At 39.9% G+C, this 22,676-nt stretch overlaps 1 protein-coding gene across 1 annotated transcript in view; it reads right to left on the bottom strand.

Annotated features, from left to right (window-relative positions):
* Positions 1-4,421, bottom strand: part of LOC128622562 (zinc finger and BTB domain-containing protein 7C) — a 24,408-nt gene extending 19,987 nt beyond the window's left edge. The window contains exon 1 of the mRNA XM_053649176.1: positions 4,335-4,421. The gene's annotated coding sequence lies outside the window, so the exon portion shown is untranslated. The remainder of the gene's footprint in view (positions 1-4,334) is intronic.
* Positions 4,422-22,676: the final 18,255 nt, after the last annotated feature.

Raw genomic sequence — 22,676 nt, 5'->3', positions numbered from 1 at the left:
CTAGCCAACAAGAAACCGTATGACGACTTTAAGTTCAATTTTTAAACATCTGTTCTTTACTTTTCTTTTGTCTGATACTTTTCACTTTCAAGCATCACGCCATTTCTCTATAATCATATATTGGTCAAGTCCTAAGGTGACTTGTCAGCATCAACCAGTAGATCTCCTGTTAGCAAACTTGAATTGGTAACAAATCTAAACAGTCACAGAGAATTACAGCTAAGTACTTACACTTTGCATTTGTATTGTCACAGCTAACTATTAGCATTCAGCTAGTTTGTATAGTCATTATCGTGCTAGCTAAGAAGTGATTAGCAATAAATCTGTTGTCATTTAGCTGTAGTATATTTTTCTCCCCATGTTTCTTGCTTCCTTGGTGAAAGGGCACTAATACTTTAAATACGTCGAAGAGTTTCTGACTTCAAACTGAGTGAAAAATCGGAAACCATATCCTTTAACTTTTGCCAGAGGATTTATTTAGATGAGTAGTACATTTAGATATAGTACGGTTCTAGCTTTGTGAATCAAGGGAAACTTGTAATGACGGTAACGCCTTCCCTCACCCTGCAGTGTTCATGATAACTGGGTTTTAACCCGGCATTGCTACTACTCTTTGAGAGAAATATTCCACTTAGCACCCTATAGGCTCTCTTTGGTTTCTGTCTCTCGCTTTATGCGGAAACTTTAACGCGTCTGCTTAAAATCCTACAACAAGGAATACAAAACCTTTCAGTGTGTAAGCCCTTTAGAACTCCAGGACTATTATCCAGCCAAAGAACCCTAGAAGAACCCTTTTTATAAGACTGTACAGTACTACCTTTCTGGTTTAAAAAACGAGAGACAAAAATTGGCTCAAAAACTGTCGTTCTACTTTTCCACCCCCTTTTTGCACTATCGCTTAAAACGTTTACCTTTTTACACAATGACTGACAACCGTTAACCCCTTAAGCACTTAGTTATTAGCCTTAAAGCATAGTATTCAGTAACTTTCGTGACTTTTACGGCAACTATAGTGAAACTAATAGGAACATTATCTAATTATGATCCTGAGAGTATAAAGGGTTAAAAAGACAAAAAATTCTACCAATCAAAGCTATTAGTACAATAAATAAAAAGTTTATAATCTTGGTGGTTGTCTTAATACATTGGCTGGATTAATAAAACCTGTTGATTTACACTGGTTCACGTGGACTCTTTTTTGTTTTGTTTTGTTTTTGTTTTGTTGTTTGGTTAGTGAGATTTTTTTATCACCTATTCATTTAACCTTTGTTTTGTCTGCAACCAAATTTTCCCACCAAAAATTTGATGAAAACATTGCTAGCTAAGCAACGTACCGTCTGTTTTACTGCACTCCAAATACACACTATTTAAATGAAGCAATTTGTTCGAATTCGACCAAGGTGCTGTGACTGCATTTTGTCCAAAATCATGCGAATAAAATCGTAAGAAAATTTAAGAACTCTAACCTCTCCCCCCAGATTCACCTCAAATTGTTGGTCTTGAACAATTCCCAACCACCAGCCAGCTCTGTGCTATCGTACGACACCAGCAGGGAAGGTGAAAGCTAACACGTGCTTCCTCTGAAACACATGAAGCCAACCCACCTTGTCTTTTCACAGGAAGGAAAGTGCTATCCGTCCTCTTCCGCATACGTGAGCTCACGATTGGCTAGTGTCGCCCCATTCTAACCTTTAACATAACTCCCGTATCCCAAACAACCCAGATTATTGATTGATTGATTGATTGATTGATTGAATGATTGATTTAGTTTAAAGTTGATCGGAAGGACTCAGGGAGTAACTGCACTGCACATACGCAATCATAATAGGTAATAAAAGTGCATTACGCACGACATTTCCGACAAACTTTGTGTAAGTGCTTGTAAGGATGTAGAAGTACATATAAACAAGTACAAAGTCTATCTTTTTCGAGTAAATATAGAAGCAGGTACATCACAGGCCGCTCTAAAACTCCACTTTACTACAAAAACAGTGACAGTAAAGGAAGGTGGAAGGAGAAACTGTGAGCGGTGGGTTGATGGTGCTCGGTATGAGCTGGCTGGATCGTGACAGAGGTTTAGTGTGTGGTATGTGGTGTGTATTTGTGTTTGTGTTTGTGTTTGTGTGTGTTTGTAAAATCCCCACAAATGCTCTCTGTTGTCAATGAGCTGGCGAAGCTCAGAGCCACGACACGTTTCTACTGCCTCTTACCCATCCAGTGCTTACTCACACACACACACACACACACACACACACACACACACACACATACACACACACACACACATTTGCTCAGCCAAACTCATGTTGATATTCATCCTGCCAAGTTTTAAGCAGCAAGTCCTAATATTACAATTGATACGGTTCATTAATACAGTATATAACGTGCGAGAAATGACGCCGAGACCGCGAGGACGTGAGCGTTTAGTGCTTTATCAGCTGCCGTTTATATAAAGAGCCTGAAAGCAAACAAGCAGAAAGTGTTTCAATGGTAAAAGTTTTTTATCCAGTAAAAGTCAAACCTCAATGTGTCGCAGACACCAGGAAACCGATTTGCATTAAAACTATGAACAATCCACTTGCTTATCCATGGCTATCATCTGAGATCGTCGGTGATAAGCTGATGGGAACTCAGTTTGTTTGTTCTCATTGTACCACTGCCTGTCAGACACCCACATTCACCTTCTGATGTCTCTCTCGTGCTGAGTGAACTGAACTTTACATGCTCTCTTTTCTCAGGAGACCTCATGTCGCTTATCTACGCTTATTTTGTCAAAAATATTGCCTTTCTCTTTCAGTTCTCGGATGTTCTTCAAAATTCACTGCATGCTGTCTTTGTACAATTCATATCTGTTTTTGAAAGGAATCAATTAGAACAGGTAATGTCTTTTTCTTTCCATGACCTCAGATAGATCATCAGTAACAAATTGGCCAGGCCTTAAAACCAAGCGATATCATCTGAACAATCTTGTGTGTGTATGTGTGTGTGTGTGTGTGTGTTTGAGTGTGTTTGAGTGGGGGTTTTGCAGTCACTCAGCGGTGCAGATAGAGCCAGTGGAGAATTGTGTAGCCGGATCTGGAGCATTGTGAGGCCTGCCTCTTTCCCACACCCCCCCCGAGGAAAGCAAATAGAAGGAGGCTACTCCTGAAATGTTTGTGAACACGCCAATGTAAAAGTATCCAGGCTGTAACAAAAGACTCCCTCGGATCAGGTTCAACTTCGATAAACCTTGTCCTAGTGACTGAGAAGACAAAGGCGTGGTGCCTATCCCCGTATAACCCTCTCCCTCTCCCTCTCTCTCTCTCTCTCGTTCCCTCTCTATCACAGGGAGGGTCCGTAACTTTAGGTGTTTAACTCTTTACACTGTTCCTGTTACGCGTTCACATCAGCAGCTCTCAGTGGCTGAGTAATCAGTGTGAAGAATTCAAACACACTGCGATCTGAAAACGATTTGTTTTGTTTTTTCCCCGACATTGTACGGAAGTGCTGTGGCCCTGCGCTGCATCCGAGCCACGATAAAAACGGATGAATAATTGAGAGTGCCAGTCATCTGCCTATTCACCTGCTCTAGTGTATTCAAGACAAAATGCACCCTGGTTTTCACACTTTCTCACTTTCCTGTCACAGTCGCCATGGCTGCGAGTAAACACGCACGGCCTACGACTCGCTCCGAGACAATCAGCGCTGACCTTTTTTGGAAAAACGAGTGAAAAATAATGAAGGAATAGTGAATGAATTCATTGATGGGATGACTGGGATGACTGGCTTAAATAAAGGTCAGCTTGGGTCATCAAACCCTTTTCTGGTGCATTCTGCAGCATGATTTAGATTGAAGTGTTCTTAAATTCAAGCTCTCGCTACTCAATTTGATCAATCTTTATTCGTAAAAACTTTTTGTAAAAAAAAAAAAAAAAAGGGGTTTCTGTCAGAGTCAGAGTAGGGAGATAACCTACTACGTCTGACCTGTCATATCCTTTTACTGTATTAGACTTTGTAATGAGACAGAAAGAAAAAGGAAGAAAGACAGAGAGAGAGAAAGAGTGTGTGTGTGTGTGTGTGTGAGAGAGAGAGAGAGAGAGCGAGAGAGAGAGAGAGAGAGGATGGCAGGAATACCAGTCTGCAAGAGCAGAGTAAACACTCTCATTAAAGTGAACTTCTAGACGGTTTGGTGTCAACTGATACTTTCTAAGTCCATGCATAAGAACAGCATATACAGTGATGGAAGAGTGAGAGTGAGACCTACAGACAAAGTGAAAGGGAGAGAGAATGTGTGTGTGTGTGTGTGTGTGTGTGTGTGAGAGAGAGAGAGAGAGAGAGAGAGAGAGATTGCTGACCTTTCGTAGCCGCTGGCTGAGTCGAGTTCCGTCAGTGTCAGGAAGCACGCTGCTATCTTCCCTCTGAAGCATGCAAAAGTGAGAGTGAACGTCAGACGGAGAGAGCGATAAGGAGAAGAGTTGAGCTGCATGCAGGAAGGTGTGTCACTGATTCAAGGAGAGAGAGAGAAAGAGAGAGAGAGAGAGAGAGAGAGAGATCAGTGTAGTGAACCAAGCAAAATGTGTGCACCCACCTACAGCCCTCCCTCTACACTGAAAGTATTTTGGCAGCGTCCACCTGAGCCACAGCTTGTCGAGCTGGGAGTGTAACACACACACACACACACACACACACACACACACATACACACACAAAATGCACATGCACTACCAGTGTACCTGCACCTACAACCTGCAGCAAGACAATCACACTCATATTCACAATATAGCACAGAAAATGTTTTTTTTTTTTTTTAAATAAAATGAATAATAATAATAATAATAATAATAATAATAATATAACCATCAAATTTATGAGAATTCAGCAAATTGAGAGAAAAATTTCTGACAGTTATTATTATTAGTATTATTAGTATTATTAATTATATTTTTATTATTATTCTTTATCACCTGAACTGATTCTTTGGTCAAAGGAAAGAGAAATATACAGTAAAAAACAGGATGTGTGCATGTGCATGTGCATGTGCATGGATAGATACATAGATAGATAGATAGATAGATAGATAGATTTTTTGTCACAGCAGCAGACAACACATACAGATATCACACAAGACATTACAGACACCAAATACTAACAACACACACTTATCTGTACGTCAGTAAGTAAGCTAGATGCATATAGTGTCATGTGGAATAAAGTGTCAAAGGTATTAAAATGACAGAAAGTGAGTTATGCATGTGCATCTATGCGAGCACATTGTGTACAGTGTGTATATGCACATAAGTGTAGGGTTCATAACCTCTGCATGACGGTTAATCGATTAAAAAGTCGCAAAAAAAAAAAAGTCACCGGAGTGGGAGTTTTTCAGTTTCATACAAAATACAAACAATAAAGTTGGCGTTCGCTAACGTGGGAACGTATTGTGTGCTCACGCAAGGCTTTTATAACACATTCGTTCATTTATCTTCAGTAACTGTGGAGGTTTAAACGTCTAAGTTGTAAATATTTCGGGAAATCCGACCAACTAAGTGTTAGCAGGCAAAGTGTATTCCAACAGGTGTTTCAAGTTTCAAGAGTTTTATTTTTATACAATTTTGATGTCATGTCAATGTGACATATTACCTGACTTACAAATATAAAAATAAAATATAAGTGGTTAACATGCTTGCCTCATACCTCTGGGGTTGGGGATTCGAATCCCACCTCTATCCTGTGCGTGGAATTTGCATGTTCATGTTCTCCCCGTGCTTCGGGGGTTTCCTCCGTGTACGCAGGTTTCCTCCCCCAGTCTAAAGACATGCACTGTTTGGCTGATTGGCATTTACAAATTGCCTGTAGTGTGTGAATGTGGGTCCCCTGCCTCAGGGTGTCCCCTGCCTCATGCCCCGAGTTCCTTGGGATAGGCTTCATACTCCCCGTGACCCTGTGAAACAGGTAGTACTTGAGGTTGTGAACGAGGATGCCTACGCTTTTACCTGAAATACACCTAACATGGACTTCAAACAGGAATGACGCTATTGAAGAAAAACTATTTCAGTCATTTGACCTTCCTTTGACCTTGACCCTTGACGAAATGTAATCAGTTCATTTGCTGGTTACAATAGTATATCCGTACTGTATAAATCCTTCAAATCTCATTCTTGACATACCGCGCTAACGAAAATTTCGGATGGACACTTATTATTTTCTTATTTTATTCTTTTCCAATAACATCCCATCTTGAAGTGTTTTATTCCTCTTATACCACAGCAGTTTGGCTTCTGCTTAGTTAGAATGAAAACCTGCACCCACGCCGGCCCTTTCCAGATACGAACGGACAGATATAAAAAGTCGTTCCCTCACCAGCCTTTCTTTTTTCTCTCTCTCTTGAAGTTAATAAGAACAAAAGAATAAATGCAGCTTGTCCCGTTATTGAAAAGAAAAAAAAAAACACAAAGCATAAACTCCTAAAGACTTTCCCCTGGCGGAAAACATACTGTTGCAAAACGCTGGCACTGTAGACTCCTTCCATAAACGTTAAATAAGCATCTCTTTACAGAAAACGCCACTTTCGCGTTACATGTACGACTGTAGCCTAAATCTGTCCCAAACCTCAAAATCAGTATCAGTAAAATACTTTTCAGCATAGGGATCTGAAAACGTTGGACCAACCGGACAGACGTTACGGTAAATCTGTGTGTGTATTGTGTAAATTTCACCATGGTTCCTCCAATGTTTTGGAGTTCAGGAACGACTTCAGGAAAAGATTCCATGGCTTGTTCTCAGCACATTACTCAGCGCTGTGTGTAAGGTAAAGGGAGCGGTGCTATCAGCTGGGGTGGTGCGATTAAGTGGCTTCTGAAGAGGGTGTGGGGCTCGCATTGTGTGAGCTTTGTACAGAAGCAGATTGGGAAAACAGGCGTGAGCCACAGAGATAATTTCACAATGAAGCGAGTGGCTGCTGCAAACACATTACACACATTACACACATTGGCGTTTCATTTGGCCTACGCACACTCCATCATTTAGACATCTAGATTACACCGGGGTTACGTCAGCCTAATCATTTAGGCCACGGTTTGATATCAGGGGACTGGATCGGTTCGTTTCACCTGCTCGCGGAATAAGTGATGTCAGTAATTAAGGGACAGACTAGACAGGTCGCCTTTAACACACTGTTTTCTGTCCATCCATCTATCCATCCATCCATCTATCAATCCTACACAGGGTCAAGGGGGAGCCTAGAGCCTAACCCAGGGAACTCAGGGGCACGAGGCAGGTCAACACCCTAGAGAGGGTACTGTTTCTGTTGCAAGGTGAATTTATTTAGCTTTGCTTTGTGTTGTTTTGTTTGTAAAGTTGATCAACCTTATTAACTGCGGAAGCTAATTAGGAAAAAAATGGTGCTATTTGAAAAAAATAAAATAAATCAGAGAATGATTCATTCAGCGGTTTTAAAAAAATATATATCATCTTAAAAATCTTACATATTTGTGGAAATTCATACCTATCTGATCAGAAGTGAGGTTTGGGTTTGACACTTAGCACATCATCACTCCAGCCCAGTCCCCCAACCTCCCCCGCCTCCCACCCGTCTCTCTCTCTCACTGTCTTTCTCTCTCTCTCTCTCTCTCTCTCTCTCTCTCTCTCTCTTTTTAGCTGAATTGGCAGAAAGAACCACTTCCTCGCGCTTTGCCGCTCGGTGTCTTTCATCCTGTCATACCCCAGTAACACACGTCCGTCGGCGCACACACACCTGCACACACTCTACTGTTTTTTACAGAGGGGGTGGGATGGGGGTTTCCACTTAACCATGTACTTCTCTGTATGTAATGCCTACACTGTCCTCAAACCTCAACCTCGGTGAAAATCTTTTCAAGAAAATCTATAGATTTCTGCAGGTTTGATCTTATAGGGTAGAGAGCATTTTCCACATGGGGACCTAGAAAATGTCCCTATGATATCAGAATGTGCTTTCCTGTTATCATACACTCCCATTTAAAAGCTTTTTTCTTTTTTTTTTAACCTCTGGACTTTCTTGTTTTATTACATGGAATAGAAATGGAACAAGGAAAAAATTTTCCACCAAAAAGGTACCTCTTTGTTTAAAAAAGTTGTATCTTTGTACTATCATGCTCTATGATTTTGAGCATAAATTGTGCTTTATAAAGGCAGATGAATTTGGGGGGGAAATTTTTAATTAGTATTTAAGATTTTCTAATTAGATTTTGATTTGATTTCCAATGAAATAAAATGTCTTGAATCTTTTACATTTGACAATTTACACGTGATTCATTCATTTTCACACGATTCTCTGATTCTTTTTACACATGATTCATTTATTTCCATGTGATTCGTTTATTTTCATGTGATTCTTTTTGCACGATTCATTTATTTGCCACATGATTCTTGTTACGTGTGATTCAGTCATTTTCACATGTGATTCTTTTTACACACGACTCATGCATTTTGCACACAATTAGTTTATTTTCACGTGATTCTTTGGCAAGCGATTCATTTATTTTCACTGCTGACTCATTTATTTACATGTGATTCTTTTTACACTTGATTCATTTATTTCCACGCATGATTCATGTGTAAAAAAAATTCATTTATTTACGTGTGATTCTTTTTACATGATTCATTTATTTTCACGATTGTTTTTACACAGGATTCATTTCACGTGATTCTCTTTAAACACGAATCATTTATTTTTCATGTGATTTTTTTTTCTCAAGTGATTCATTTACTTTTTTTTTCCGTTTTTTCCCCCGCATGACATTTCTTTTCACACGGGAGTCTTTTTGGCACATGCTTCCTTCATTTTCAGGTGAATTCTTTTTACACACGATTCGTTTATTTTCACGTGTGATATTTTTACACATATTCACATGATATCGAGTGGTCACTCGAGTTCATACATGCCATTTCAGCACATGTTGAACTGCACCTTCACATGTTTTTCACACCTAATCACATATTCCTTACATAATCATGTGAGATGTATGTGTGTGCTCAGATACACACCTCACACGAGCTTCCTCGGTCTTTCTCTGTTTTATTCCAGATGTTGTAATCTCTTTACTAGGTGTTTCTATATTCATTCTGAATAACGGCATGTGTACACTATGATATTCGTTAAGTGCAGGTGTTTATCTGGCATCATGTCACATTAGCTTTAGCACATAACCCATATTCTGAACAAAACTGGAGCGCTGTGTGTTAACAACTGAGCGATTTGATGTCACGGAGCTCCTAACTGAATTTAACTCCTTTGAGCAGAGGGTTGAGTCTCTCAGGAGACGGGTTGACCTCTGGCAAGTGGATCAGGATGCTCTGTACCTCAGACACACCCAGAGACAAACACAGCTGTGTTAAAAATACTGATCACTTTTGCACTTTCGCAAAAAAAAAAAAAACCCAAGCAGCTGGTTTTACTCAAAACACCATAGTTACTGTTACCACCCTGACGCTAATTAATTTTCAATAACAGCACATCCTGAAGTGTTTCATTCCTCTTAAACCACAGCAATTTGCCAATGAGTACAATTGTTTGTTTATTTATTTATTTATTTTAAAAACAACACTATTTACATGTTTATAGTTATATTTAAGCAAGAATTGCAACGTCCCGCGTCCTGGAGATTTTCCTATTGTGGAAAAACTGTTACAAAGCACTGACACTGGAGACTCCTTCCACGAACGTTAAATTAACAACTCCTTACAGAAAATTTTAAAATTCCAACAATGTCCATTAGAAAATGAATCAACACCTTGTGACCAATCAGTGCTGTGCTATTAAAAGTAGTAGCACAGTATTATTTTGAAATTATTGCCTGAGATGTGACATGATGTATGAAAAGCAGATTCCACACAGACAGAACTCCGTCCTCAGGTTCTCCGACTTAACTCCCTACTTACAGTCGCAATTATTCCTCACGCAACTATTGATTAAAGGTGTGGTCCGCACTTTTAAAATCCTACCGAGCCGAGGTGTATGAGACATGTTTACCAGCCGTTTACGGCAAAACCTCGATCTCTCAGCCGCCGCCCACCTCATGGCATGTTTGTATTGTGGCTAAGTACTCATGCCCTTGGTAACTATTTCAGATTAACCCTTACATACACAAGAATAAATTGGTGTACGTGCACACACTTGTGTGTGTGTGTGTGTGGAATGAGGAGATATTGTATCTCAAGGTTAATCAGTATGGAGGGTGGTTCAAAAAGTGGCAAGTCAGAAGAAAAATGGGAATGGTATTCAAATTGTTAGCAATATATTTTGGGCAGTTAGCACAGTCCACCAGGGCTTTGCTCAGGATTTTATCCTTCTCCTAAAACCAGGCTGAAATGAGTGACATGTATGGAAAGAAAATTCATTTGGACCAAAGGTTTTCAGCGTGTCAGGTTTTGCAGATGTTCCTGCATTTATTTAAGAAATTCACTGAAACCATGAGGGGGTGTAAACTTTTTCACTCGCTGTATATTCATATATTAAGCAAATTAATTATTTCTTTTACTATCTTAATAAAAGAGAAAAAGAAAAATTCAGGGATTTGTTGGGCGTGTACAACAGTGAGAAAAATACAGTGTGTGTGTGTGTGTGTTTGTGTGTGTGTGTGTGTGTGTGTGAGAGAGAGAGAGAGAGATTTCCTAGTCCCAGTACATTATATCTCAGGGCGAGGCAGTGCCAAGGCTACACACCTGGAGTGGTCTGACTGATTCATGCCAACTCCCCTCCTCTCACTCGCTTCTCCCTCCCCTTCTTTTCTCTTTCTGTTTATCTCTCTATCTGTCTGTCTGTCTGTCTGTCTATCCGTCCGTCTCCCTCCCTGCCTCCAAGCCTACTGCATGAGAAGGCAAGGAGAGGAATGTGATCTAACCACATACTCAGATATTGAGATGCCTCCCCCTCCCCTGTCTCTCTCTCTCTCTCTCTCTCTCTCTCTCTCTCTCTCTCTCTCTCTCTCCTTCTTTCTCTCTGGCTCCTGTGATATCTCTGCCAAGCCAGAATGTTTTTCCTAGCCTCTCCTACACACTTTCACATACACACACATCCCTCTCCATCTCGTTTTTCCCCCCTTCTTCTCTGTCTCTCCCACATGCTCCTCTTTTTGCACTCCTTTCCCTTCTTTATATTCCATCTCTCGTTCCTGTTTTTCCCTCTCTCTACCCCACTGGATCTCACTTTCTCTCGCACTTCATGGCAGGGTAGGTGGGAAGATTCAGCCCACCTCACACACACACACACACACACACACACACAATCATGCTGTCTCGTGTCTCAACTTGCATACGTGAGGTTGTTAGCCAATTGCTCATGCCACTGGTTGGAGCTGCACCCATCGCCTCTCCATCACTGCCATACACACGGCGTTTATGAAACACACTCTCACGGCGCACATCCTCACAGCTTCATGCCTCCTACTCGCCTCCTCCGTTTTCCTCAACTTCTGATTAAACCCCTTTCACTCCGAACGGTCAGAAACTGTTCTATAAATCTGGATGTCATTCAAACCACAGGTTTATATTAACACGCACGTTCTTAGACGTTATCGTTTCTATATTAACAGTTCAGAGCAACTATGTTGCTATACAGTAGAATGAGGAACAGAATAGTTCCTCAATCACAGGAACCTATTTGTATGATGGATGCTACACGTAAGGAGTATCCAGTGTCAGCGCTTTGGGAGACTCACACAGGAAAGTCTTCGGGGAGGAGGATCGCAATTCCTCGGTAACACGACGACCTGCATTTTTATTGATTTTTTAAGCTTTGTATTGTTAATTTATAGAGAGAAAAAAGAGAGACTGGTATGAGAGCGACTGTTTTAGAACTGCTATAATGTAAGTGAGACTGGCTTGATGACATTAAATGTAACTATAAACGGATAAACAGACAGTACGATGTGTCAAGCTGTTACTGTGGTATAAGAGGAATAAAAACACTTCTGTATGCACTGTTATAAGAAAATAATTCACTTCAGGGTGGTAACTCTGCTTTATCACACTTTAATCTTTCTCTAACGGCATGCCCATGAGTGATTTATTCCTTACAGAAGTGTGTCTTAGTGTTACTACACCTGCATATTGATGTACTTAATGATATTTAGTCATGGCTACAGACAAAAAAAGTTAACATTGAGAAGGAGTAATCTCAAAACCAGAATATGCACATAGCAAATGTGTGTAATTAAGGAAATGAATAGCATGAAACGTTATGAAATCACGTGTAATGCAAAAAAAATATTCAGAGGATGAGTAGGCCAAGAACATTACTAGAGCTTATACACCACTGAGCATAGAAAACCTTTCGTGAATCCTTAAAAGAGTCCGATGTCATCTGTCCCGAAAAGATCCACGCATTTACGAGTATCGTCTCGTGTGTCACAGCTACAGCTGTCAGGTGATCAGGTGATACCCTGCTGCAGTTATTCACTAAAATGTATTCACTATATTGGAGCTTTAAAATAATATTTTGGTGACTGGTCCGGGTCGGGTATTCTGATGTGAAGTAATCTGGTCGCCTTTGAAAAAAATTTGGACACACCCGTGATGTACTGTATCAATATATTAACATACTGACAGTTAAAAACAGATATACTGTATAATCAGACATTTCCAATCACTGTAGTTTGAAACATGTCTCAAAGTCTCCCAATAAAATATTTTATCTAGAACTCAATTAAAAGATCTTGTACGGTAGCACTATTGTTCTCTGCTTGATATATCGCTTTGCTTGTATTTCCTCATTTGTAAGTTGCTTTGGATGAAAGCGTCTGCTAAATGAATAAATGTAAATAAATGTAAATGTATCTATGAGTCACTTCCTGGTTTTAAGGTTCTTTGAATTTTGAATATCGTAGCTGTTAAGTGAAAACGGACGGTACGTGAAAGAAAGCCTGTAGGATAATTTTGTGTAGAAATTTAGCATGCATGAAATACTTTCACCAAACTGGCAATTTCCTCCTTTTTTTTTCTCCTTTTTTTTTTTCTCCTCAACTCCAGTCAAAATAAAGTCAGTTTGTTGTCTCGTGTTTCCTTCTTGAATTTTGAAATGCCGCTAACAGTTAAAGGAAGTTCGTACGGTTCTCGTTCCTTTAAACCTATACCCTGTATTCCACGCGTTTTTCTGAACAGAACACATCGACTGATCGTTCTCGTGTAAAACACGGAGCCATAGGGATGAAATTTGCGACGCTTGTGTCTGGACAATAGCTGCTCATTTATCTGCTTAGCCTCATCAATTCAATCTTGGTGTCACAAACTCGATGAGGAATATTGAAAAATCGTCATGGCAGCCATCTTGCCTTCAGGAAAAAAACAGTCTTTGTAAAAATCCTTCATTATTTTGTCACTGTTTGTGGAGGGTAATCTTTATGTTTAGCAACAGTCGCTCGATAATTGGGTTTGTAAATTACCCATGCCGTATTTGTGCTGACGAGTCGTTTCTGAGTTGTTTCTCGGCCTGTGGTGCTGTGTTTTTCTTGTTCTGCTGGCAGGATGTGTGATGCAGATTGACAGTAGAACCTTATGAAAGTAATTGGTTGTACCATTGCCCCGTTAATGTGGGTTTGCTTACAGGAAGTTTACCCAGCAATCTCACCACATCTCTGACTGCACTGATCGATAACGTGTTCTTTTTGTCCCCTCGAATGGAGTAATTTTTGTTTTTCTTCTTGAAGAGATTAAAACTGTTCGATTTAGAAGAAATTCTGATTAGGCAGATGTTCCAGATCATTCACCATGTCCTGTATAAATTGTCTTGGGTTTTTCGGGGGTTTTTTGTTGTTGCTTTTTTTGGCTTTTTCTTCCCCCCATGTATTGTACTGTGTGCTTAATTTACCAAGCTCTGCATACTCAGAGTGTGTTTTTTTATTGTGTGTGAAATTATTAGACATTATTAACAGTTTTTAACCAATCAAGTCATGAGCAAATGTAAGGAGATTTATTTATGATGTGTCACAGAACTTCCACAACATTGATATAAAGTACAACATGGCATTCTTTAATAAATAAAAATTGTTACAGCTGTGAATGGATGTGTGAATGTGTGTGCCAGTCCAGGGTGTCCGCCACCTTGTGCCCCCAGTCCCCTGGGATAGGCTCCAGGCTTCCTTCGACCCTGTGTAGGATAAGCGGTGCAGAAAATGGATGGATGGATGGAAGGATGGATGTTACAGCTGTAGAATTGCTGTGTTTAAGGGGAATAAAACGCTTCAGGATATACTGTTATAGAAAAATAATCAACTTTAAGGTGGCCCTGCTTCATCACACCATCCTATTGTCAATTATTTTCCTATAACAGCATGCTCCCAGGGGTTTTATTCCTTATTGATGGTATGTCTACTCAGAGAAGAAAATGGGTGAAATAAGTTAGTCTAGGGTTAATGCTAGTGAAAGAGGCAGAGTTTATAGTAGCGTCACTTTGTCCTATTGGGTTGGATATTGGTGGTCCACATCATTTGTGTTTTTCCTCCTGTGTACAGTGCCAGGCCCACCAAAGCGCTCAGCAATTAATAACTGAACGGCTGTCGCTAACTTCACCGAATGTTACAGAAAAAGTTCATTAAAAGTGACTGATCACACCTTTAGTGAATTGCAAAAACAGTTGAATAAACTCATAATTAACACCTTTGGGATGTGAGGAGAACTTCACCACATTTTGCAAAAAGATTTCTGATTAAAGAATTACTGATTGCACCTTTAATGAATTGCCAAAACAGATTCAGTAACACTATGACTGAATAAGCTGAATAAACCTTTTTCTATTTGCAGGGTTGTTTTTTTTTACTCTTATGTCAGAGCATACAAAATTCAATTCTCATAAGTCAAAATCCAGGATTTGAGGACTACAGGTGCTACCTGAGTTAACTGATCAGCAAATTAACAGGCCATTCACAACTTGAAACGAGTCCGTTAAAGCAGGGAAACTCCAGGACTGGGACAGGGAACCACAGGTCTCATATGATGTAGTGCTATATCCGGACTATAATCACCCCTGGTGGCTGCCAGTGGCCCGTGGTAGAAAGAGGAGGTCAGTGGTAGAGGCAGCCATGAGTGCCGTGGTGGTGTTGAGGGACTTAAATAGATGCATGTGTTTGGGCCTCGCCGGGCACAACGGGGTGTGGCAGCTCGGACCCTCATTGAGCTCTTGGGCACAGCCTCTGGCGGCTGTCGCCAAAACCTCCCGCTGGCAAAACGGACTACTCTGCCTCTCCCTTCGCTACTTTCATCACAATGCCAAAACGAAACGGACTCGTGGTTTGCAAAGCACTGTTCGCTCCGGTTACTCTAGGAAGTGTCTCGACTCAGACTGCTCCCGTGGTTTTTATGATTTGCTCACTGTATGGTAGCAGACGAGTGTCATGATCAGCAACAATGCATTGCATTGCATAAGGAGCATGAAACCATAAAGGTACCAAACTGTACTTTACCTTCTCGTTCCTGTGGAACTATCAAGGACATACATTTTCTACGTTTAGTATGTATCTTTATACCTTCAGAAATAATTCAAAGTACACAACTGGACCTTAGAGAACACTTTGCTCTAAAAGCTAATTAAAGGTACGCCACATGCACCTTCCCAGGTAAAAGATACATGCATACATACATACTCGAGGTACAAAAGATCTCCCCTGGATGGTACGACAAAGAAAAGTACAGTTTTGTACCTTTATTTCTGAGAGTGTACACTCAATCAATTCAACATTAAAAAGTATAGAGCATGGTACTGATATGATACATGAATATGAAATTTAATCAGTTCTTTTTTTTTTTCAGATCAGAAATACAAATTTCAAAAATTTTCATCTCGGAAATACAGATTTGATGTGAATTAGGCGATTCCCATAGAAAATTAGATGCTCTCAGAGTAGACAAAGAAATAACACATGGTCTACATGCTTTTACGCTCTACCCATATTGCTGGGTGTGGATTAGAGTCAAAATTGAAGATATAGAAATTAATAAGGTTAAGTGCATTTAAGTTTTTATGTTCTACACAAAAAGCTAAATTCGACTGCCAGCAAGCAAATGTTAGCATAACCTAACTAGCTAGAATGTTACCTAAATAGTTACTCTAGCCATTGAGCGTTTGTCATCACCGTAGACTAGCTGTGTAGTGCAAACCCTTTTATCTGATGAGGTGAAACAGGCTTAACGTATTTTCAGGGGAATTTGTGCTGAAAAGGTGGTTCACAATTAAGTCGAGTTTTAAAAGACAGGGATTAAAACAAAACAAAAAAAGATACCCTGAAGCTGTAGCTAATGCAGGCATGTTTTTTTTCTTCAGGGTAAAGTGGCATTGGAGAGAGAGAGAGAGAGAGAGAGAGAGAGAGAGAGAGAGAGAGAGAGAGAGAGAGGTCAGACCTTCCTTAAAGGAAAATGTGTCCAAATTTAAAATCCATAATATTTCCCCCTCACATCAAATCAACTCAGTCTGCCAAGACATGTTTGCTTTGCTAGTTTTTTCCCCCCACTGATACCAAGCTAAAGCATGCAAGTACTCGATGGTAATATAAAATGTAAATCATTACACAATTGCCTCAAGTTTCTGGCACCCTAGGTTGCGCTGATATGTGGAAAATGGACAAAATTTGATTATATTTTGCATGAATGGTATGACTATGCAAAACCATGGTTAGCACAACGCTAAGCTGGCAGTTATAGACTTTTTGACCCCTACATGTTACCCTTATTAGGCGTACCTTGGCTAATCAACTGTAAATGAGGTAAGTGGAAAATTATGTACCTTTAATTGTTGGACAAGTCAGGTATTTTGTGTGCGAGTTTAATACACATTGTGGTTGTAATATATAGTAATAATATATACATATAATACATACACTTGATTTTTTCCATTCTGTGTAAATTAGGTATGGCATTATTGTTCAACATGTGTAGAGACTTTATGAAGAAAAATAAAGCTTGGAAGGAAGTAGCAGAGATCATTGGTGCCTCTGGTGAGTGTACATAGCTCGTACAGTTAGCTTGCTTTGCTAATTTGCCAACAAAGGTAGGACAAAGCCTAGCACATACCATGTAAAGCATAGCGACAAACTACAAGCGGCATGCATGACTTGTAAGATGCTAGCATGAACATCCAGGCTGTAGCTCATCGTGCTCTCTGTGTAAAGCACAAATCGAGGTTTAAAAGCCAGCGTAAAGTGGAAAATGTCAACCACAGTTCAGTCTTGCAAGTTCATTAACGAAGATAATGTGTTAATTAATGAGTTCGTATTAAATTAATAAAGAGACTAATGTCAGGACTAATTAGTGAACACTTGCTAACATTAACGTGGGCATTAAAACGGCTAACGTGCAATTTAATCACTGACAGGTCGTAATGAAAAGATGGATATGTACAGAGTAATAGTAATACTTTGTATAAATGCATGTTAGACGTAAGGAATTGATTTGAAGGCGCAAACGTTCACTGATTCTCAAGCAGGCAACACGATGCATTAAGAGCCTGGGGGGTGTAAACTTTTGAACAGGATGATTGGTGGAAATTGTTATTATTTTGTCTTCTGGGAAACATGTAAATATCTTATATAGCTAAATGAAAAAAAAGATGTTTAAACAAAGTAATAACAGTGTACACCGATCGTCCTGTTCAAAAGTTTACATACCCCCCAAGCCCCCCCCCCCCCATAGTCGTGTACGGGTCCCTCAGTCTTCCTCAGTGTGGAAAAGACGGATCTTAACATCATATAGCCGCTGTTTAGGGCAAACACGGGACTCCTGAACAGCTATCACAAAATAGTCGTTCATCACCTGAGTAACGACATGCAGTATTAAGAATCAAGAGTATGTAAGCTTTTTTGTGAACTGCTTCATTTGTGTAAATTGAGTTCTTATTGAGTCTTGTGGACTATATGTAAACATCTGTTATGTGAAATAGTTTACTCAGCACAGGACTAAATAAAAAACAAAATGCAATTTTTATGACTCCTCTTATTGAAAAAAAAAATTATTAACATTTTGCAGATTCTGCAAAGTGTATGTAAACTTATGACCTGTATCTGCTATGACCAGGGTTGCCAGATCTTCATAACAAAAGAAGCCTGATTTTTTAAAAAACGCAGTATCAAAACATGTAATTTTCCTGAATATGTCCTAAAATGGTTTCATATTATCAAAAATCTGGCCATAAATTAAAAATATGTACGAGAATGCACTCCTAAAGTAGCTCAGTTCTGCTTTAAAAACACTTATGGCGCTGATTTACACCTGCTTCTGGGACAAATTTTTTTTTTAGTACACAGAATATGTAATCACCAGCACTTTCCATTTCTCCACCCTTTTTTTTTTTTTTTTTGCAATCCTCTTTCAAAACGCGTACATACGAGGACGAGAAGCTTACATAAAGCACCAGATCTTTCATGCAGAATTTTTATTTTTTTTTAGAACTGTTTAGTACATCTGGCCCTAAATGTCTCAAGGCCAGGAGTCTGTTGCTAAGAAAAGGCCAAAGCAGTGAACCTGTGTTGTGTGAGGACAGGAGCTTGGTGAGGTCGGCCTGGGCTGGAGCAGCCGAGGGGAAAACAAGATGGTTTCTTTGGGTTAGAGGAAGCCTTTCATTATGAGTCTGGCTGCCTTTTTGGGTCAGAGGTTGTGTGCAAAGTGCAAAGTGAGCCCTGCAGGAGGGATTTAGGTGCTGCGGAGTGTTTCAGACGGGCTGTATTGCTCCGTTTTGCTCTATATTATAATATAACACGTGTTTTGCTGAGAAATTTGTTCCTCTTTAATGTAAAAGCCGGATAAGATAATTACTCGTCACGATGTTCTTTAACAGACGATGATGTGCGATCAATAATATGTGTTCTCCATGTCAGATTATACGATGAAGATCATCTAATGATAGACCTACGATTAAAGAAGACGACTATGTTCTATTTACGTCATCAGTCAGCGTGAGCTGGAAATCAAGTGAAAGAAAGTGAACTTGAGGTAATAAGGATTTTTCCCCCCTGTCCGTTAGCATAGTTTGTTTATGTTTTGCCATCATCTGTGGCGTAATCATATGCTGAGGCTTTTAGATAAGTGTGGTAGTAGGGATTTTCTGAGACACTGACAGAACTTTGTCGTCGATCACATTACGCGTCCTTAAAACGAAGGTTATTTTTACGATGTGCGGTTTTTGACTGCGATGTGAATCGCAGAAGAGTTTTCCAATGTGTGAATGTTGGCTTATGGCTCCATATCTAGTGTAAAATCCAGTAGGACATTAGGATTTTTGTATGTAACTGGGTTAGGTGTGAGCGCTTGAGAGATTAGGAGATGTTCAATGTGGTGTATGTGTAGGTATATTTAGGTGACTTATGTTCTCTTATATAATATATGATTCAGGGAGGTGGGGGCCGTGGTGTAGTGAACTCGGAGGACAGAGTGAAGTGCTGAGCTCATATCGCTCTGATGTTTTGTTTTTTTTTTTTTGTTTTTTTTTTTACAACAGCCTACAGACCTGAAGAGGAGAAGAGATCGGAGGATAGAGGAGAAGGAGGAGTAGGAGGAGGCGGACAACAAGGACGAAGACGAGGAGAATGCAGGCCAAACTGGAATCCTTAAAGTATCCTAAAGTTTGACCCTGCCCTCATTTAATTTGTGGATCGGAATTAAAACGAGACTACATTTCGTTCATTAGCAAACATCTGCGAACACACTCTCATTTGTTAGAAAGAGCCACAATACGCTCTCACACACATGCACTCACACTCGCATGCACCACGAAATAGCACCTTGTAGCTAATCATACAGTCCAGGACATGGGCGTCCTCCGGGAGGCGGCAAGTTAGGACTCAAAGCCAGCTGCCAGCGTGTATCGAAAAGCTCCAACTCTTTCTCTCTCTCTCTCTCTCTCTCTCTCTCTCTCTCACACACGCACACACACAGAGTCTTAATTACAGGAGCACGACAAACAAATTTAGCCAGGATGCTAACCAGAGTGGAGGAGGCAGGAGGGAGCATGGAGCTGGCCAGGCAGGACCACAGAGCGGGGAGGGGGGGTCTATTTCGGGCCGCACCACTCTCATTACTTATCATAGTTTAAGTCTCAGAGCAAGCAGGCAACCTACAATTCAGCTCCCCAGATGGGCTCGTCCACCCGACCCTCCTACACCACACCAACCCACGGCCGGGGCTTTACCTAAATATACAACACACACACACATACACACACACACACACACACACACACACACACACACACACATACACACACACACACCACCAGTGGCCTGAGTCTTCAAGAGCGCTAACCCCACAACCAGTTCTCCATGGCACAAGGCACTTGCTTAAATTAACAATCAAGCACACACCCAGACAGCCGGGCAAGAGAGAGAGAGAAAGAGTGTTCAATAGACTGACTGAAAACCTGAGGTTGCTGGAGAGAGAGAGAGAGAGAGAGAGAGAGAGAGAGAGAGCGTGTTCAATAGACTGACTGAAAACCTGAGGTTGCTGGAGAGAGAGAGAGAGAGAGAGAGAGAGAGAGGCGAGAGCGTGTTCGATAGATTGACTGAAAACCTGAGGTTGCTGGAGAGAGAGAGTGTGTGTGTTCAATAGACTGACTGAAAACCTGAGGTTGCTGGAGAGAGAGAGTGAGAGAAAGAGAGAGAAAGTGTTTGATAGACAGACTGAAAACCTGAGATTGCTGGAGAGAGAGAGAGAAAGAGAGAGAGAGTGTTCGATAGACAGACTGAACACCTGAGGTTGCTGGAGAGAGAGAGAGAGAGAGAGAGAGAGAGAGAGAGAGAGAGAGAGAGAGCTACTGTTTTGGTGAGCGCCAGCACCACAAATTTGATTCATTTGTAAAAATAGATTGTTTCTTTATTCGAATATTTCTATATGAATCATCTTCAAATATGCCTTCAAAGAAACTATTTTGTACCGTTATAAAGGAAAAACATATATATATATATATATATACATATATATATATATATATATATATATATATATACACATACATACATTATATATATACATACATACATATGAACAAACTCCAACAGTGATGCCTGTTAATGGCAAAATGCAAACAAACAAACAAAAAAACTAAATAAATACATTCCAAGAATTGTCAATCAGTTGCAAAATACAAACAAACAAACAAACAATAAATAAATAAATAATGATGTCTGTTAATTTTAAAATGCAAACAAATGTATAAACAAACAAACAAACCCCAGCAATGATGTCTGTTGATGGCAAAATGCAAACAAACATACAAAACAAAAAGAAAACGAATAAATAAATAAATAAATAAATAAATAAATAAAGTCTAACAAAGATGTCTTTTAATTGCACAATACAAACAAACAACTAAATAAATAAACTAGCAAATAAATTAGAAAATCTATCAATTACAACAAAATGATTTAAAATTACTTTAAAAGTATGCAAACAAACAAATAAATAAATGAATAAATAAATCAATTCCAACAGCGATGTCTGTTGATCGAAAACACTGACAAATAAATAAATATCTACAAATTAAATCTTTGTATCTTTCCATAAAACGCTGCCTAATTCTACATGCGGTTTGTTGGAAATTTCTTTAATTATGTTTGATGCCTTATCACTTCCTGTCATGAAGACATAATGAACAAATGAGCTCAGAGATATCTAGTGTTTAACACAAAACCACTCCCCCAAAACACATGCATACAGACTGCTTCGGATGACCACACATGAGTGCTAGTGAAAGAGGCGGAGCTTTCTGAATTGACAAGTAGACATGTTCCTTGTACTGATTGGCTGGATTTCGGTGGTCCACATTTGGGGGGTTTTGTTCCTCCTGTGTACAGAGCATGGGAGACCACAGAGCCTGGGGTATTTTACTGAAGCTTCTAGAACATGAGCAGAAACATTACCAAATACTTCAAAAGTGTCCTGAGTTTAAAAATAAAAAATAAATCACCGAACACAGCTTTAAAGTAAACACATACTAGGATGTTGGGGTGTGTTTGCTGTGATACACTGAAGTGTTTGCTGGATCGTCGATAAGGTTGTTGGTGTGTTTTTCTGACTGAGCTTTAGTAGGTGTTTGGTGCAGCCTAAGCGTTTGACGTCGTGTTGGTGCGCTAGCTAATGGGCGCTTGGCAGTTGTAGCCAGAGATCACCCACGGCCTCCACCACTTCCACCCACCATGTCCTCCATACAGCTGCTCTCAGTGAAACAACCTCACACCTCTCTCTCTCTCTCTCATCAACCTATCCATCCCTCGCTCGTTCTCCCATCACGACATCTCTCTGTACACAATCTCTCTCTGGTCTGGTCATCCCACCCTCCACTCCTCTCGCTTTCTTTTATCCAAACGAGTCATATTCCTTTCATTTTTCTCTTGGATTCTTTTCTCCCTTCTGTCAATACATATAAGTCCTCTCTCTCTCTCTCTCTCTCTCTCTCTCTCTCTCTCTCTCTCTCTCTCTCTCTCTCCTCTTATTGATTGCGCCTTTTCAATTGTTTGGTTTTACAAATAAGAAGTGCTCTTTCCAGATCCTTCTCCTCACACAAAGCAATTTTCGCTTCACCGCCCTTACTTTTGAAATGTAAAGTTGATAAGGATCAGAGACAGTTGTTTAGTTTTTTTGTTGTTGTTGTTGTTGTTTTTTTCTGCTTCAAATGCTGATTTCTTTTTTAATATATAATGCATCATAGCACAAAATGTACCGAATATGTTATAAAGGAAAGCTGAAAC

The sequence above is a fragment of the Ictalurus furcatus genome, chromosome 18, assembly GCF_023375685.1.
Source record: "Ictalurus furcatus strain D&B chromosome 18, Billie_1.0, whole genome shotgun sequence".
Taxonomy (NCBI): Eukaryota; Metazoa; Chordata; class Actinopteri; order Siluriformes; family Ictaluridae; genus Ictalurus; species Ictalurus furcatus.
Note: the sequence above shows the minus strand (reverse complement) of the source record. Positions and strands in the feature narration are given on the sequence as shown.